This window comes from Eurosta solidaginis, chromosome X (genome assembly GCF_040869045.1).
Source record: "Eurosta solidaginis isolate ZX-2024a chromosome X, ASM4086904v1, whole genome shotgun sequence".
Lineage (NCBI taxonomy): Eukaryota > Metazoa > Arthropoda > Insecta > Diptera > Tephritidae > Eurosta > Eurosta solidaginis.
This window is the reverse complement of record NC_090324.1, coordinates 135,840,195-135,857,398: the sequence shown is the minus strand read 5'-3', so window position 1 is coordinate 135,857,398 and position 17,204 is coordinate 135,840,195. Positions and strand designations below refer to the sequence as shown.

Sequence of the window (17,204 nt, the reverse complement as noted above, 5' to 3'; positions counted from 1 at the left end):
GGAACTCTTTCCACGATAGTGCAATAGCAACAGAAATAAAATTGGCTCGATCAAAGTGCAGTGCTTTAATTAGAAATGTACTCTGTCCATATTGTAATGAATTTAGGGTATTTCTGCTTATTTGGTACTTTCTGCTTACGTTCGTATCGCTAAACTGTTGAATAAAACACTGCAGTATTCTGTATTACAAAATGGTCTTTATTAGACTACTTTAAGAGTACTTCGCAATTTAACTTCGCTTCGCAACTGATAGCGTGCTTAAATCAAACTGATTCAATGATTGCTCAGCTTGCGCTCTTTTATACTCTTTGATGCTTCATTTGCATATTTCTACTACAGTCTAGACGTTTCGCATGCTAGAACTGCTGTACATATCTCCTACTTGTAATTAGCTATATACATGTATATTTGTAGTTTGTATAGATATGCGTGAGTATATGTGAGTAATATATCGCTGATGATGGCATGCGTTTGTGAGTATCTCTCTGCTGCCTTGTATGTATGTGTGTAGATGATAGATTTTTTTACGTACATACTGCTTAGTATCGGCTGGTGGTAGTATCGCTTAGTAATACTAATATTCGTCACAATATTTTAAAAAGCGGTTAAAATCCGACATACAGAAATAACAATCCATTTAGCTTAATTATAGATGAGTCCAAAGACATAAGCATTAATAAGTACCTCGAAATAATAATAAGATATTATAGTTGCAATAGTAAATCAATTGTTAACACATTTCTTAAACTATCAGCTGTCGAGGATTGCACGGAAAAGGGATTGGCTGCTTCAATTTTAGGAACATTGAATGAATTTGGGTTGGATGTTGAACATTTGAGAGGCTTAGGAACAGATAATGCTAGCGTTAAGGTAGGCAGAAATCGAGGCGCAGTAACTTTATTAAAGCAACATCTACCTAAAATCATTTTAGTTCCGTGTGTCTGCTATTCGACTCAATTGGCTGTTTCATCTGCTTCGAAGCTACTTCCGAATTAAATTGATCGTAAGAGGCGACTAAAATACCAGATTCAAGAGGTTGTGTAGCGCAACCCTTTCAGGTTGCCAGCGCAATATATAGCTTCTCCAAACCCAATTGTCAACCTCACCTATCTGTTGCGAATCCTGTTTCATTAACAGCCGGGGCTCTTGCGACCCCGAACTTCTCACTGATCTAGGGGTGGGAGGGCGGTATGGTCAAAAAGGTCGCATGTGGTCATAAGAAATCGGTCCCGAGATGGTCGGGCTTGGTACCGGAACGTACCGGATCTGCATCCGGCAAAGGACCATCAACACAGTTAAAAGTCCCCAAGGCCTTCGGGGAGTGTCCTTATTGCTACAACAACAACAACAACAACAACTGGTTCTCTAAGTCCGCAAGTAGACAAAGGAGCTATGCAATGCTATATGCTGCCATAAACAAAGGACTCGAGCCATTGAAAATTGGTAGGGCATGCTCAACTCGGTGGTTGTCCATCGATTTTGCCGTAAAAAGAGTGGCGAATCAATGGCTTGATTTGAAAACCCACTTTGAATCTTTTCGCGGACGATAATTTGGCTTATTTACTTTTCCTAAGCCCCATATTAAAAGAGGTCCAAACCGTGAATAAGCTCTTTGAGAGCAACTCGGCAGATCCCCTTAAAATGGTTAGTGATCTGAAGTATCTGCTTTCGACCCTCTGTTCACTTGTAACATTTCACTCAGACACTTTTGATCCGGTGTCTTCTCCTTTAACGCCGTTATTGGTTCCTATGCCCAAATTTCATTACTCCTATGAGGACTTTTTTAAAACCAAAGTTAATGATACACATTCGCAAAAAATTATACGAGAAAACTGCCGTAGTTTCATTATAAAATTTATAGAGCAACTACGGCAACGTCTGCCTAGTTATATAGAAACTTTAAAAGATATAAATTTTTTCTTTATTGAAAAGGCACTGAGAGCTGTCAAACCACTTATTTTCGATAGCTTCACACAAGAAACATGTAGATATTCAAGTGGCGAAATAAATAACATCGAAATGCAGTGGAAAAAATTGCATCTACATGAATGGAACAACGTAGATTGGGCAGAGGTTCGAGAGTATAAAAACGCTCTTGGGGAAATCCCTTTGCCAGTCTTTTCGCTTTTGTTTTCGATTTTTTGGTTTTGCTACTCAGTAATGCAGAAGTTTAGCGAATTTCAAGCACTATGAACAATGTTAAAACAAAGCGTAACAGGTTACAATTAAAAATGTTAAATTCAATTTTATAAGGTACGGACTAAGGAAAGAAAAGAAGTGCTACCATGATTTTATTATAACAAACGATCTCATTGAACTAATGAACAAATCAAATATTTCTTCAAATTCATCAGATGATGATATCGAAATATTTTAAAACTTTATGTATATTTTTATCTCACACATACTACCTTTTATATGGATATCCTGCTGCAAGCAGTGAAATAGTTGTAACGGTAGTAGAGGAGGGGTCAAATGACTGACTTAATTACTATAAATTATCAAATACATTATTTCTAATTGCTGTTTTTATGTACGGGTCCCTTTTTCGCTCTTATTTGGAATCAAAATCTATAAATAAAGTTTTGGTTGTAAAAATGGAGATTCGGGCTATTAGCGAGCTTTGGGTAACTTTGGTCGCAGAGCTTTTGTTTAGCTATATTTTATTAAAATAATATGTTAAAAATAAACGATTGTGAGCACACAAAAAAATCTATTTGTACTATGGCACTATTATGAATATTTGCACTGCATTACCGGCAGTTGCTGTTGTATGCTAGATGGCAGCGCAAGCTGCAAGTTCTAATTGATTTACGGCAGTTGCTATTATAAGCTAGATGGCAGCGCAAGCTGTAAGTTAATAAAACAGCTGATTTCTGTTGATATTTTATAAGAGCCTTGAAACGAGTGTCAAATGATTGACTTTAAATAATTTGTATAAAACACAGATTGCATCTGTAAATTATATTTGGATCAAAAATTAATAAAAAATTTTTACTAGATGTATGTTTAAAATGCAAAGATTTTTATGAACAACTGAATAAAATGCTTGAAAATTTGCCTAAAATTTTTAGCTTTTTTTTAGCTTTAAAATTTTTTTTTAGTTTTTTTAGCTGTACATTTAGCTGTTTTTGTCCATTTAGTTTTTTTCTGAAAAAGTTCTGGTAACACTGCTTATGAGATAAGAGAATTATAGCAGCATAGTGGTAGCATGTGGGACTTCAACCTAGATAAGAGCGTTCAGAGCTACGCTATAAGGAAATGTTTCGTATTTTCTGCAGAGCTTCTGGTGGCCCTCGAAGCAAATGACTGGAAAATATATGTTGATGACTTTGCAGCTATCGTCAGGCGTGAATTCCTGCTCCCTCTAGATATGGACCCGGTAAATAGTTGGACCTTATCACGAAGATAGGCCGTCAAAAATGCAAGACGGAAATTGTATGTGCTTTTACGAGCAGAAAAATTCGTCTTTAGGTTCAGGCCGCTTCCGATTTAGGAAGTAGGTACCAGGGGTAGGTTTTGATATTGCTTACTTTATTTTAGACCCGCTGTACTTGTACACAGGGTATTATAACTTTGTTTGGATAACGGTTGGTTGTACAGGAACAAAGGAATCGAGATAGATATAGACCATATATCAAAATCATCAGTATCGAAAAAATTTTTGATTGAACGATGTCCGTCCGTCCGTCTGTCCGTCTGCCCGTTAACACGATAACTTGAGTAAATAATGAGCTTATCTGGGCCCAGAATAGATTGGTATTGAAAATGAGCGAAATCGGATGATAACCACCCCCACTTTTTATATATAAAACATTTTGCAAAACACAAAAAACCTGATTATTCAGTAAAAAATACACCTAGAATGTTGAAATTTGAGGTGTGGACTGATATTGAGACTCTTGATAAAAATTTTTAAAAATTTTTTAAATGGGCGTGGCACCGCCCACTTGTGATAAAATCAATTTTACAAATAATATTAATCATAAATCAAAAATCGTTAAACCTATCGTAACAAAATTCGGCAGAGAGTTTGCCTTTACCATAAGGAATACTTTGAAGAAAAATTAACTAAATCGATTAAGGACCACGCCCACTTTTTAACAAAAGATTTTTAAAAGGGTCGTGGACGAATAAAATAAGCTTTATCTTTGCAAAAAGAGCTCTATATCAATGGTATATAATTTCCTAAATGGATTTATAACAATAAATAGGAAAAACCTCAAATTTTAAAAAATGGGCGTGGCACCGCCCCTTTTATGACTAAGCAATTTTCTATGTTTCGCGAGCCATAACTCGAAGAAAAATTAACGGATCGTAATAAAACTGGGTACACAAATTTTCCCTATAGCAGGAAATATTTCTAGAGAATTGGACGAGATCGGTTAAAGACCACGTCCACTTTTATATAAAAGATTTTTAAAAGGTCGTAGACGAAAATAATAGAATTTTACTTTCTAAATTGAATTATAGCATTAAATTTTAAAACACTAAAATTTTTGAAAATGGGTGTGGCACCGCCCTTTTTTGTCTAAGCAATTTTCAATGTTTCGGAAGCCATAACTCGAAGAAAAATTTATTTATCGTAACAAACTGGGTACATATATTTTCCTTATAGCAGGAAGGACCACGCCCACTTTTATGTAATTACTTTAAAAACGGTCGTAGGCAAAAATAATAAGTCAAATCCTAGCGAAAAATAGTTTTGTACCAATTGTATTTGTATTGTTCTGTTATATCTTTATTTTAAAACAAACACTAGGGAAATCCCCATATCTGAAGGAAAACTGCATTATTACCCGCTCAAGGTCATTGGTGTTAGCCTCTGTATCCTTTTTGCTTCTTCTAAACAAAAATTAGTTCAGAATAGAACCATATGTATATATATGTATTATTGCGCAGCCTTGTAACACTATTAAGCACACAAAACAAACAACAACAGAATTTAAAGTGTACAGCTGGGCATGTAATGTTCGGTTTCACCCGAACTTAGACTTCCTTACTTGTTTGTTTTGCTCTAATCTGTTGTTTAGCCCACAGAAAATGCTAAATAATAATACCAGGCGGACTATTCATTTATTGTAAAAGCTGTTATTGATATATGCAACTAATACTACATGTCTGTAAATATTTAGTAAAGGGAAATCGAAACCGCGTGATCTCTTCGATGAACTCTTGCCCGCATCACAATGAAATGTCTCATGTTCAGGAGTTTTGATGCAAAAGCGAACATCGTCCGAATCGCGCAAGATGCTGCGTTTGTAAAAATAAAAGAACTTCAGACTAAGCAGATGAAGTTCATTTTGGCTTCCTCACTCACATGAAAAAATTTCTCGAAGCACTGTTATAAACTTTTTTACTATACTAAAAAAATACTTACTAAAATATTTTGTCTCCTTTTGTTTTGTTAAAGTGCATTTTTTGTTGTGAAAAACGTAAGAAAATTGCCAACGAGTGGAAAAAATAATTACACTTGCAATGTCTGAAAGAACTCATAGCCAAAACACATGTCAAATTCCTCTTCTTATGCTTTGTTTGCAACAAATGTTGGAAGCTGGATACTTTTTCATGACAGGTGGCGCTGGGGATGTGCTATTTGTCGCTCTCCATGCAAACACATGCATGCCGTTAGATTCCGACTTCACGATACATTGTTGAAGCTGCTAATCCATTTAAGCGATACTAATATAGGAAAAAATATTGATACTGTTAAATGTTTTTAGAAACTTTATAGGTGAATAGTTTAATAAAGCAAAATACTTACTTCTTCAGTTTGTTTTCTTTGAATAGTTTTTATTTTTTTTTAAACACGATGATTACGTGTGAGTCGGGACGATGGGGACTCGTTCGCACGTAACACCAAAAAGAAAAATAAAAAGGAACTAGTTAGTGTCTTAAGGAAAAAACAACACTTTCACTAATCTAATTAATAGCAAACTTTCTTTATTCGAGAATTCAAAAGTAAGTGGAAAATTTAAATTGGAAAGTATTTACCGAACCACACTAGCTTAATTTTATCGAAGTTACACTTGAAAAAAAGGAATTCTTACCTTCGGTTTGATTGCTGGAGCTCACTTGCGGACGTTCAGAAAGAAAGTGAAGTGAAAAGAAAGAGTTCATGGCACCCGCCGCTTACTAACTTTCGTCGAGTTTTCCCCTACTCAATTAGTTCTCGGCGGTGCAAATACAGTTACCGGTAATAATAAAAGTACGTGGCGCATTAGGGTGACCCGAAATTTCTTTTAAAAAATATTTAGGCTGGTGACCTAAACATGCCGGCCCCCTTGCGGCGAGCAAGCTGAGAACAAACAACCAGTCCGAATCGACATCTAAGATTATGAATCTAGCGATATATTAGGTGAAAGAAAGATGGAATAAAGTATGCGTAGGTTGTTCTCCATCGCCTTGTGGGGATGGCTCCCATTTCTCGATAAATGCTGTGAGAGAAAAATGGTTAATACATAAATACGTGGTTCTATTTAGTTCAATGCACCTTATTAGATTAAAATGTGGATTTGGAAGAAAGTGTACATGTAAAAATGTTTCTGTGATTGGCTTATTGTTGGTAGGCCCCGAGATGACCAGGCCAAAGATGGTGGCCTGAGCTAGTAGCACGTTAATCGCGGACGGTGGCGTGCCACTGATCATAAGACTAGCATAAACGTCAGCGCCGAGTGTAAGTCGCACTGGTGATGCGTGGTAAAAATCGGGGTCTGCTAACCGCATAAACTGAAAAGGCGTTGCGATTGTGGAGTCCACGCTAACGATCGGATTGAGACGGTTATGGCGTGTTATTATTGTACCTTGGGTATGATTACCCTCCCTGCTACCCCATACTTCCCGCGCAATATGATTGTACATCTCGGTGGTGACGTGGAATGCATGCGCTCAAGCTGGAGTTCGTTCGCCAAATTGGCATCGATCACTGTGTTTGGGGAGCAGGGATCGATGAGTGCGCGTACCGGATGCAGGCGTCCTCCGGACTCGATGCGAACGACTGCCGTGGGTGCGATCGGGATAAATGATCTTATTATCGATGGTGTAGCTGGGGTTGTTATAACTCGGCCGGTCCTAAAATGTTTGGGTATTCTTTTCGTCGGACAAGTGCTCGCCCGCGGTCTTCTTCTCGGGATTCATACGGGCCCGTTCTACCCGATGTGCGCCGCGATGAGCGGAAAGGACGCGTTTCCGCGTCACCACGTCTCACATGAGTAGAACGGGGGGTGGTCGGAAAGGACGTGTTTCAGAGTCACCGACGCGTGACTGCAGCTTGCTCCCAGTTGCTCGTACTGCTTCGGTTTCTAATTGTCGTTGTCGTTCGTGCCGTAATAGCGGTCGGAAAGGACGTGGTTCAGAGCCGCTCTGTTGTTTAGGTAGGGTAGCCAATACCGCTAATCTTGCTTCTTCTTCTTCATCCTGCTCATCCATTTGTTGCGCCCAAGACTTGTTTCTTTCCGTGAGGGCTAATATCGCTATTCTTGATTCTTCTTCTTCTGCATCCTGATCATCCATTTGTTGTGCCCAAGACTTGGTTCTTTCTGTGAGGGCCAGGGATAAGACCCCGTCGGAGCTTTCTCCGTCATCGAGGAAGTCGCTCGTTGTTTGCCTCCACTCCTTGGTTTTGTCCCGATGAAGGGTAGTATGATGATGCTCGTTGCATCGATAGCACTTGTCCTTACTTGTGCACAACTCGTGACTGTGGAAAGGGGACAAACAGTTGATGCAGTAGTTATGTTTTCGAACCGCCTTCCACCTCTCTTCAGTCGACATCCTGCAGTATTGTGCGCAGAATTGTACGCCGTGATTTGCGGCGCAAAGGCGGCATGGCACGGAGAAATTCCTTGAACGCCCCTCTGTCTTGACGCGAGTTGCCGTGAAACGAGTCATTCTAAAAACATAATCAAGTGTTATTACGTTGATTTCGTCAACATGGATGACTACTGGGTTTATGTATTAGGATGTTTTTTAATATTTGCTATTATTATAAAGAAGGGGCAAAGGGAAAAAACGGCTAAACTGATTTTAGCACCCATCGTTCCATGTAGATGGTGCTTTGGTATTTTACCTTACATATTTCAGCTTTGGTTTGGTCGGTCGATGTCGCGGAGCTGGCGCTACATAATTCGTGGTGCGTCTTAATTTTACCACACCTGGCATGCCACCACACCCCACGAATTCGCAACTTGACTGTTGTAAGTGTATAAAAAAAAAACTTGCGCAGTTGCGTTTTCACCATTTAACATTATTTTTCGACGTGCATGGTCGATAATTACCGTCTTCCACTAAGTTTTACAACTCCGGCTCACGCTCAATTCTCACGGGAATGCTCTGGATCATGGAGAGACTTGAGAAGCAGATGTCGTGAAATTTTCGCACAACCGAAATGTGATAGGCAGATGCCGCCGCTGTTTTTCATTTATCACATACGGCGAAAGGCTAAGCAGCAACATCTATTTTTGAAAAGTAGGTTTATTAAACGGAGCGTTGCCAAAGAAGTAATTAACAAATTATCTGGCTCACCAATTGAACCAAACTACTGGTCTGGATTTATCTGGCGCAAATCGTTGATGTTGCATTTACATGCAAAATTATTTATCTGGTTCAGGATTTTGCCACCGGATGATGGCAAATGCTGAAATACGTAGAATTAAGTATTCGAATCTCGACCAAATGATTGATTGAGATATTTTATACGCGACATGTAGTGTGGCAGCGCGACATGTGGTTTTCGAAGTGCGTGAGGCCTAACGTCTGTGTTGCAATGCTTGACCATGCTGGAATTATATATGGTGGCGCATTGCGCATGTAAGCATTAGTTCAGCTGTTTTGTATGGGCAATTCTTACGTCATTCTCCTTCAGCTCTAGTTTTTTTTCCTTCATTCGCTGAAGCAGTCAAGTGTGACGTAGATGCGCAGAACGAAGCAATTTTGAACTCATGCATGCACAATTTTCAATGTGTGATTTGTGATGCTTGACTACTTGACGGTCAGAAGTCAAGTGTAGAAATTTTGACATTTACTACACTTTTCCACTTCCTGAATGAAAAAAAATCATGATTGTAAAACACGCGGTGGTGAGTACATAGTACACTGATCGATTTTATCTTTTTTGTTTAGTCATTACTTTTCCCTTCCCTATTTCCAGGAAACGCAGTGGTTTTCTTTGTAGCGTCGCTTTCTACGGTTTAATTGCCCGAATTTGTTTTGAGCTTTTTGCATGGTAAATGTAACATTAAGTTTCAGGATTTTATATGAAGGAAGGGTATTACTTTTAAAAAATAAGAGTCATTCAAGCCAAAAACACGAATAAAAGGTGAGAATAAAAAGAATTTTATTCTGAGATCTACGGCACCGCTTTTGCTGTACCCGTTTTTAAAATTCCATGTAATAAGCGAATAAAGAATACATTTTTTTTCGTGTAGAAGTACAATATCTATCCATAAAAAAAATAAATGTAAGGCGCAATAACCTCCGAAGAGATCTAAGGCCGAGCTTCTCTTCCAATTTGCGTCGTGCTCCTCTTGATTTTCCCTACAAATTGGCCGGACGGGACCTACATGTTTTATGCCGACTCCGAACGGCATCTGCAAGGCAGATGAGTTTTCACTGAGAGCTTTTCATGGCAGAAATACACCCGGAGCGCTTGCCAAACACTGCCGAGGGGCGACCCCGCTTAGAAAAATTTTCTTATAATTGAAAAACATTATTTCTAAAATTTTGATGTTGCTTTGCCCGGGAGTTGAACCCAGGGCATACGGTGTGATAGGCGGAGCACGCTACCATCACACCACGGTGGCCGCGGAGAATAATAAGCAATATGTCTGCAAAACTTAAAGTTGGTGGAAACGGTGCTGGCCCTAACAAACGTCGCCCAAAAAGGCAAGAGGATTTCAAAGCTGTGTTAAGCGATGCTTCCAGTGAAGACGGCCAGTCTACAGCAGACCAAGTGGAGGTTTTAATTCCTATTGAGGATTTAGATCCCCCTACGAAATTGCCAGAAGATCTACTAGCATCTCTGGACAAAACTCCGGGCCAGTTGCTAATTTCCGGAATGGTGACATGGGATTTGACTGGCAAACGGGATCGCAAAATGTCGCGAAAGTTCGACCCAATCTTTATAACTTTCATCGATTTACTGAAAAGTATCGTTATTGTGCAAGTAGTCCGACTTCTGCTCACACCCTTCTAATAAACATGGATCGTAGGGCGATTTCTTTTGGCCGCAATCCTTTCGGTCACTTGGGATTACCTGATGTGAAAATATGCGAAACACCTACTATTATTCCTGGTTTGGAACGCGTCAACGTTGTCCAAGTTGCATGTGGTCGGCACTATTCCCTCTTTTTGACTGAGACAGGTACTGTTTATGCCTGCGGAGAGAATAAGTCTGGGCAATGTGGTATAGGTAACACCCAGCCGGTGGTAAATATCCCAACCGCAATAAACTACCGTGGTCCGCCAATTATTCGTATGTGTTGTGGAGCCGAGTTTTCAGTGATTCTCGACATTAAAGGTAATTTGCATACATTTGGGTTACCCGAATACGGTCAATTGGGACATAACACAGATGAAAAGTATTTCGTCAATGCGAACAAATTATCTTTTCACTTTGAAACGTCTCAAAAAAAAAGCGTACTTTATATTGAGAAAAGCAAGGAAGGACATGTAACACCTGTAGAGAACGTTCAAATTGTCGACTTCGCCTGCGGTAATAATCATATGGTCGCCATTGATTCCAAGAAGCGTGTGTATAGCTGGGGATTTGGCGGCTTTGGGCGCCTTAGTCATGCAGAGCCTAAGGACGAGATGGTACCTCGTTTAATAAAATTTTTCGACATTCAAGGACGTGGTGGACGGAATGTATATTGTGGCGCAACTTTTAGTCTTGTCATCAACGAGCTTGGCGTACTCTTTCTATTTGGGCAAAATAAGAAGACGGGAGAAGCAAATATGTACCCAAAACCTGTTCAGGACTTATCTGGGTGGAACATTACTGATATCGGATGCGGAAACACTTCTATTATCATATCAGCTGATGATACCTTAATAGCATGGGGCGCTTCTCCCACCTATGGGGAATTGGGTATTGGCGAGTTCCAAAGGTCGTCCACTGTTCCTAAGGAAGTCCCCAAAATGGATAATATGAAAATACCTCAGGTTGCTATGGGTTATTCTCATGCTATATTACTAGTAGATACTGATCACGAGTCAACTAAGCAGAAATATGACAAGTTACCAGAATATACTATCGATGACTGAGTAATGCAGTTGCAAAAACGTATTTATTTAAAGCTTATCCAACATTTATTAAACATATTCAGGGTGGCCTAGAAAAATAAATAGACAGTGACGGAGAAAAGTCTACATACTCCCCCTTTTTCCGCTGGATTGAAAGGCTAATAATTTTTCTGAAAAATGGGATTATACAGTTGTATAACTGACTCATTTTGTTTTATTGATTTTCATAATAAACTACAAAAACCCTCACTTTAACATAAAATAGCAAAGTTATGGGAAAGAAACAAAAAAACAACGTACATACCGTACATAAATAACCTGTTGTAGTATTAATAGCTTCACGTAACACTAAATAATATTGTTTTTTAATAACATATTGAAACCGTCTTGGCGTTGAGGCTACTAAATTCGTTAACAGGTGTTATACTGTTCTAAATTTCTATGATGCGTTCTCTGAGGACAGCAGCGCTAGAAACCGGGTTTTTTTTTCATTTCTAAAGCCATTTAGTATGCTTTAGAGCCTAATTTCGGAAAACATAATTTCCCCAAAATTATCGTTTTGCTCCAATACCCCGATCGGTGCTTCATAGGGTAATTTTGTTTTTTTGAAATAAAAGCTGAAATAAATAATGATTGGAAACTTTTTGTGCTCCACGCACGTGAGAAAAAAACTTTGTGCGCTAAGCTATCAGCTTTTAAATTTTAGGGAAAAACTTTTCTTTTGTCAGCCATGAAAGTCTTAGAGGAGCATGTTGAAGATATGCCATTATCATGAGTAAAATTTTGGGAGCGTATTGGTTTGGCCCCCATTTTTTGTTTGTTTGTATGAATGTGACTCCGCCAAATAGGAGGTGTGTGATTGGCTCCGCTAAACATAGGAGCGTACATTTCATTCATGCCAAAACATAGGCAGTTTTTTTGGCTCCGTGAAACTAAGAGCGGTTGTGTGTGACTCCGCCACTATAGGAGGTGTGTGAATGGCTCCGCCAAACATAGGAGCTTGCATTTCACTCATGCCCAAAGCAAGGCCATGGGCGCATGAAAGCAAGTCTTGCGCCGAGGTGAATTAGTTAAGTTATATATATAGATATGGCCTAACCCACGCGTTCCCACTTGAGCTCGTATTCACCTTTATAACTAAACATTAGGCAATCTTAACCCAATGCCATCTGCAAAGGTGTACTACTGTTTAGATAAAATGTAGGTTTGCAGACAGGAAATTCTCCTGTTGTATAATAGTTTCATGGCTGATAAGAAAGCTTTTAAACCTAGACTTATTTTAAAGAGCAATTCAATTGGCCAACCGCATCGTTGTTTTGAAATTTGTTCCTAAGGAGTGTTGCATGAAGGGTTTGCTGGTCTTGGACAATTGTAGACAAGCTTCACATCCCTAATTCGGTGTCACACCCTGACTAGAAAAGAAGTGGAATTAGGGAGAATGAGAAGTGGGATATTAAAGATCTCTGACCCTCTCCTCGCAAGGAGGAAGCAAGACCAACTTTGTGATTGGTCTTGTCGTGTGCCCTCTCGCCGTATCAAGCTCGACGACTCGAACTCGATTGTCGGCTCCATAATGGAGTTTGGTTATTCGTCCTAATCTCCATTCGTTCGGAGGTAAATTTTCCTCTTTTATGCCTACCAGGTCCCCTTGTTTCAGGTTGGCTTGTGGGTGTTTCCACTTGGTGCGTTTTTTCAATTCGGTGAGATATTCGGACTTCCACCGTTTGCAAAACGTTTGATGTAATGCCTTCAGCTTCTCCCAGCGGTTGACAAGTGAGGCACGATTCTCACTGACGTCAATCTCTGGTGGGGCTAGTAGATGACCGCCAATGAGGAAGTGTCCCGGAGTGAGTGGCTCCAAGCTGGACGGGTCGTTGGAGGAGGGGCTCAGAGGTCTCGAGTTGAGACAAGACCTAACCCTGCAAAGAAGGGTACTGAACTCCTCCATAGTAAATTTATAGTCCAACGCTATCTTTTTGAAGTGGTTTTAAAAACTTTTGACTCCAGCTTCCCACAGCCCGCCCATATGAGGGGCGGCTGCAGGTATGAAGTGCCATTGAAGGGTTTGGTGAGAGTACCTCGATAGGGTTTGGTTACGCGCATCGGCGAGGAAAGCTTTGAGTTCGGATCAAAGTACTCGAGAGGCACCGACGAAGTTTGTTCCGTTGTCGGATTATATGTTCTTCGGACATCCTCACCTGGCGACAAACCGATCGAAAGCTGCTTAAAAGGCGGTAGTTCTGAGGTCACTCGCGACTTCTAAATGAATCGCCTTGGTGGCAAAGCAGACAAAGAGGCAGACGTAACCCTTTGAAATGCGGCATCCTCTTCCGCTATAAGATTTGATGTCGAATGGTCCGGCAAAATCTACCCCCGTATTGGTGAAAGCCCGGGAAAAGGAGGTTCGTTCTGGAGGTAGATCTCCCATAAGTTGGGTTTGGGTCCATTTGCAGAATATGGTGCAGGTTTTGCAGTTATGTATGACCGATCGGATCATATTTTTGACCCTAGGAATCCAATATTCTGTGCGTAGGCGACGAAACATAAGTTGGTTCTCACCATGCAAGGTATCTTTGTGGATGAACTGGACAAGAAGTCGTGTGAGCCGGCAGTCATACGGCAGATTGATCGGGTGCCGTTCACTGTAGGGAAGTTCCTTCGCCCCTGAAAGACGACCGCCCACCCTCAATATGCCCTTTTCATCGACAAGGGGGGTAAGAGGCTGGATTTCACTCTTTGAACCGATGAGTTTCCCGGATTTTAAACTTGAAAGTTCCTCCGAATAATGCTTCCGTTGGTAGATAATTATTAAACGACTTGTCGTGGCCTGAATTTCATCGGGTGAAATGAAGTACGATTCTGCTTTAAAGGAAGATTTTGTCTTAGGATTGGTTCTTTGTGAAAACCTTATAATATATGATATGATCCGCAAGGCTCTTAAAAGTTCTGAAAACCTTTCTAGGATATCCTCATTCCCAATTATTTTTGATGCGGTAAAGGCTTTTGCGCGCTTTTGCTCAATGTTTGTCTGATACTCTTTTTCTTGATTTGGCCACTTTGAATTGTCTTCTTGTAACCAAGAAGGTCCCTGCCACCACAAGGAGCTTGCGACTAGGTCTTTTGCTGACATCCCTCTGCTGGCCAAATCTGCTGATGCTTTGATGCTGACTCTACGTGGTGCCAGGCACTGTTCCCTACCTTTTCTACCATTTTAGTTACTCGATGAGCAACAAATGTTGACCAATAGCAGGGAGGTTTTTTAATCCACGCTAAAACGATCGTTGAGTCAGTCCATAGATGTGTATGGAATTTTCCCAGGTTCAGGTTTTCGCGCACTGATTCTAAAGTTTCGGCTAACTAGACTGCTCCACACAGTTCTAATCTAGGTAACGAAATTGTTTTTACGGGAGCTACTCTTGTTTTCGCCATTAGTAGGCTGACGTGGACCTCCTCATTAACCCTTGCTCTAAGAAATATTGTAGCTGCATAGGCTTTTTCGGATGCGTCGCAGAACCCATGTAATTCAACGTCCTCATTTAGTGTAAAATTTACCCATCTTGGTATCTGAATATTGTTAATATCCAGGTAGTCCTCCATAAAGATTTGCCATTTATCTAGGGTACGCGCGGACACTGCCTCGTACCAGTCAGTTCCTTCCAGCCAGATGTTTTGCCTTATGATCTTGGCTACTATGATGACTGGCGCGAGCCATCCCAAAGGATCGAAGAGTTTGGCGATCGCTGAAAGTATTGCCCTTTTCGTCAGGACCTCACGATTTTCGATAGGTTTTGCAGTAAAATAGAAATAATCCGAATGCGCGTTCCATCTGATGCCTAATGTTATGACTGTACTCGCATCCTCGAATTCCAGAAAATCTTCGTTTAGCAAGTGGGATTTTGGTAGTCCTTTCAGTATTCGGCTGCAGTTCGAAGTCCACTTTCGCAAAGAAAAACCTGCTGACCTTAGTGCGTGGGTGACTTCCTCCCGAGCTTTAATTGTTGACTTGATGCTGTGGCCTCCTGCTAGCACGTCATCGACGTACATGCTTGTACGCAGAATGCTGGCTGCTATGGGTGATGAAGTCTCTACATCATCGGCTAGTTGGTACAGTGTCCTTATTGCCAGATAAGGAGCACAGTTAACTCCAAACGTTACTGTCTTTAATTCATAGACGTTGATAGGATCTCCTGGATTACTGCGAAATACTATTCTTTGAAACTGGGTTTGGTTGGGCATTACCCATATTTGGCGATACATCTTCTCTATGTCGCTTTTAAAGACATATTTGAAGAATCGCCAACGAAGGAGCAGAATTGTTAGGTCGGCCTGCAGTACGGGGCCGGTGTATAACACGTCATTCAAACTAGTGCCATTGGCAGTGGGACACGATGCGTTAAAAACTACTCTTACTTTTGTAGTCGTGCTCTCATCTTTTATTACCGCATGATGAGGCAAAAAGTAGCAATATATTGAATGGTGAGGGATAATTCTTGGAACTTTTGTCATATGCCCTAGTGTTTCGTATTCCGCTAAAACTCTGTTGTATTCAGTTTGTAGGGCTGGCATTTTCGATAGGCGCGTCTCGTTTCGGTAAAACTGAGAGCAAGCGCTAATATGATGCTGTTTGGAAACCCCTGCTTGAATGGTAGGGCTACGATGTATTTCCCATCGTCATTCCGTTTTTTTGTCGCTTTGTAAAGTGCCTCGCAATAGACATTATCCTCAGTGAGGGACCTTTTCTTAGGGAAATCTTCTAGCTCCCAAAAGGCAGTCAATTGTTTCTCGATGCTGATTTCATTAAAAAAAGATACTCGGTTATTAATTGACTGAGTTGCTTCTGTGCGACCGGTTAATATCCAACCGAAGACGGTTTCTTGGGCGAGAAGCATATTTAAGACGTTCTTCCGCATGCCGTCTAGAATTACTTGAGGATTAATGTCGCCTCCTAGGATTAGGTCGACTGGTTCGTTAACGAAGAACCTTTTCTCCGCCAGAACAAGATCAGGGAACTCTTGTCGAGTCATTGCGTCAACTTGACATGTCGGAAGTTCCCCTGTCAACTGAGGTAGGACCAGAACCACTGTATCAATGCATACTAAGGGGTCTATAAGGGAACCCAGTCTTATGGAGCAGGATTCTTTCACCTGCGCAGATGGTGTATTATTAATGCCTGAAACATGGACGTGCAATTGTTTCGATGGCAGATGTATTCTGTTTTTGAGTCTTTCTGTTATAAACGAACATTCAGACCCAGAGCCTATAAGTGCTCTCGCGGAGAAATCCACTCCATTATAGTTTATTTTCACTCGTGTTGTGCCTAGTAATACCCCCTTTGTTGTATGTGCATGACAGGAAGATACGCTATTAATATTTTCTTTTCTCTTTTCAGAGTTCATCCTTGCCCCTGCCTGTTGTGAAGTGGAGGGTACGTTATCATTGTTATGTTGGTTGCCCCTTTGGGGCGTTGTTGGTGTTGTTTTTGGATGACCTGTCGGAAGGTGGAGCAAGGTGTTGTGCCTTGAGTGACATGAGTTGCAGCTGAATGGACTCGTGCATCTTGTCACTGTGTGCCCAGCCGATAAGCAGTTCAGACAACAGTTGTTGCTTTTCACATAAGCTATTTTGTCTGCCGTGGACAGCTTACGGAATTTTTGGCAGTTTCGTAATTTGTGCTCCTTACTGTTGCACATCTTACATGCCGTTTTTGGAACGCTGGCTTGGTAAAATCCAAGCTTTGTAGACATTTCTTTGAACTATTCGTGTGAGTTTTGGGCGGCTTGGATGGTTTGCTACCCTTTATGTCAGACACAGTTTCTAGACGAAAGAACGTGCATTACGGGAGTCCCTGTCGTGAATACTTACCTCCGGTGTAAAAACACAGATCAATGTCCGTTGATCTTCGGCCCAACAAGTTATTACCAAATCGGTGAGCTGGGGTGTTTAAGTCAACCAGCCTTGGTTTGGCC

The 17,204-nt window shown here is 40.6% G+C and overlaps 1 protein-coding gene and 1 pseudogene across 1 annotated transcript in view; both read left to right on the top strand.

The window, feature by feature from the left end:
- LOC137235482 (calcium-dependent secretion activator-like) overlaps positions 1-17,204 on the top strand; it is a 3,515,579-nt gene that overhangs the window by 2,962,964 nt on the left and 535,411 nt on the right. The window lies entirely within an intron of this gene.
- Positions 9,818-11,259, top strand: LOC137234567 (protein RCC2 homolog pseudogene; annotated as a pseudogene).